Source organism: Alligator sinensis, unplaced genomic scaffold, assembly GCF_000455745.1.
Source record: "Alligator sinensis unplaced genomic scaffold, ASM45574v1 scaffold255_1, whole genome shotgun sequence".
Taxonomy (NCBI): Eukaryota; Metazoa; Chordata; order Crocodylia; family Alligatoridae; genus Alligator; species Alligator sinensis.
Window position 1 is genome coordinate 395806 of NW_005842270.1, and position 2405 is coordinate 398210.

Below are 2405 nucleotides of genomic sequence, written 5' to 3' on the forward strand. Positions count from 1 at the left end.
TGCAGACAGACCTTGCCCGACCGGCTCCTGCGCTTGGTTTGGCCCCGCAGGAGAGCGCAGCCAGGGAGCGCGTGGCCCCAGGGTGGCAGTGCTGGGCTTCCCCTGAATCTCCGGCTTCCTTTCCAGGGGAGGCAAGAGGCAGCAGACACCTGCTCCATGTCAGACCTCTTCCCAGCACTGCATGGGGTGGCTGGGTGCCTGTGGCCTCCAGCAGAGCCCGTGCCAGGCTGGGCTGCCCCATGGCTGTGGTGGGCATAGGGATGGCTCCGCGAGCCTGCCACAGTGTTTGCACTGGAGCCTGCCCCGAGACTGCCAGGCCTCTAGACGGGGGGGCTCTGTATTTGGGCAGGGGGGTTCCAGTGGGCAGGGGGTTACCTGACGCTGCCTCTCCAGCTTTCCCCCCCCCCCCGGGCATCCGCTCCCTGCCAGGTGCCACCTGCCTGCTGGTGCTCCTGGACTGGGGAGCTCCTGGCTGCAAGGGAGTCCCAGCTTGCAGAGCCCGCGCAGCCCAGCCTGGCACTCCACTCGGGCACAGGGGGCTGCAGCCTGGGGCAGGGCAAGGGGAGCTGGCAGCAGCCAGGGCAATGCCTGGGCATGGAGTGAGCAAGTGCTAGTCCCTGCAGCTGGCATGCTTTTGCGGACACCCTGCCACGCTGCTTTTCTGCCTGGGCCAGCCCAGGGCCAGACAACTGCAGAGCTGAACTCCCTTATGACCAGATGTCCCAGGCACCCTCCTGGGAGCCCGGAGCCGCAGGTGCAGGGTCCTTGCTGCAGTGGGGTTGCTGCTGGCATTCACTGGAAGCAGGCTGATCCTCCAGCAGCTGCCTGGCCAGACTGCCCCTATGCCCAGGAGGGCACAGGGTGGGCACCAGCTCAGCTGTGGAGGAGGGGAGCCCGGGCACTATGAGCAGTGCAGGTCACAGGAAGGGGGTTTAGCGCTGTGCCGGTCACAGAGCAGGTGGCTGCAGTCAAGCTACCTGCCACCTGGGCCCAGGCAGGGGTCCTAGCTTCTGGGTGCTGTTGGGGAGCAGAACAGCCCTCACTGAGTTTCATGGGGATGAGTGGTCTCCCTGCCTCAGTTTCCTCACATATGCAGGGTTGGGGGGGTGGAGAGGAGGGTGCAAGGGCCCGGGGGGCTCGGCAGGCACTTGCAGCACGGCAGGCAGCCAGCAGGCCTAGCAGCCAGGAGCCTGCCCTGCAGCTGGGGCCCGGGCCCTAGGGCTCACCTGTCCAGCCAGGTCTCCATGGCTCCCCCTGGACCCATGGTCCCGGCCTCGTGTCTCTGGGCTCCTCCAGGACACCCTGTGCCAGGTGCCTGGGCCCGTGCGCTGTGCCTGAGAGCCTGCACCCTCCACCTCCCGCGTGCCCTGAGACCCAAGGGGTGGTGCAAGGTGGGGGGCTGTGTCCCAGCACCTGATCCTGACACAGCCGGTGAACAGCCAGCCAGCCAGCCCGGGGAAGGGAGGGTGGGGGAGTGGGGCATCCGAGCCACCCTGCTGGGAGCAGCTCCGTGGATGCCATTTGTGTAAACCCCTAATGAGCTGCTTTGCATAACAGTCTGCCGTCTGCATCCAGGCTGCCAGCAGGGGGGGGTTGCCAGGGGAGGTTGCAGCAGCAGCAAGGCGTGCTCCCTTCCCCCACCCCGTTGCCTCCCCCGTAGGGGGTCCCTGGGGGCATCAGGAGGGGGGCGATCTGGGCAGCCTTCCACATGCAACCCCTGCCCCCATTATCCCCATTCTACAGAAGGGGACACTGAGGCAGCACATGCTGGGGACTGTCCCATGCCACCTGGGGGCATTGGTGTGGGGCTGGTTCCAGGGGCTCCTGCCTGATCAGGGCAACCAGGAGAGAGTATTTTGCCCTCCCTGGCTTGAGGCCCTGCTGGGCTGTACCCCCCACCCGTCTGCCCGCTCTGCCAGCCTGGAGAGGCGGGGGCAGCTCCGTGTGGGCTTCAGCCTGCCTGCTCCTTACCCTGCAACACCTCGGTGGCCAGCGCTGATGGGGAGTGAGGACAGCAAGGTCCCGCACCCACCCCAGGGCACATTAACCCCTTGGGGACTGCACAGGTGCAATGGTGGCTTCAGAACCCAGGGCCTGGGTGGGCTGGGCCTCATCCGTGGTGCCCTCAGCTGACAGGCTTGCAGGGTCCCATGCTGGGGCTGGGCAGGCAGTGGGTCCGGGCTCCTGGCAAAGTGGGGGCAGCTGGGGTCGGGTGCCATGAGCTGAGGGGCCTGCAAGGTTCTCAACCGGGGCTGATGGGTGGCTGGGAGAGCATCCCTGCAACAGGAGCTGGTGTGGGCAGCATCCCATGGGCAGGAGGGGCAATCTGCTGGAGCAACTCCCAGCCTGGGAATGGTTAACCCCTGCTACCCCGCAGGTGCCTGCGCAGGACAAGGGGGCAGAAC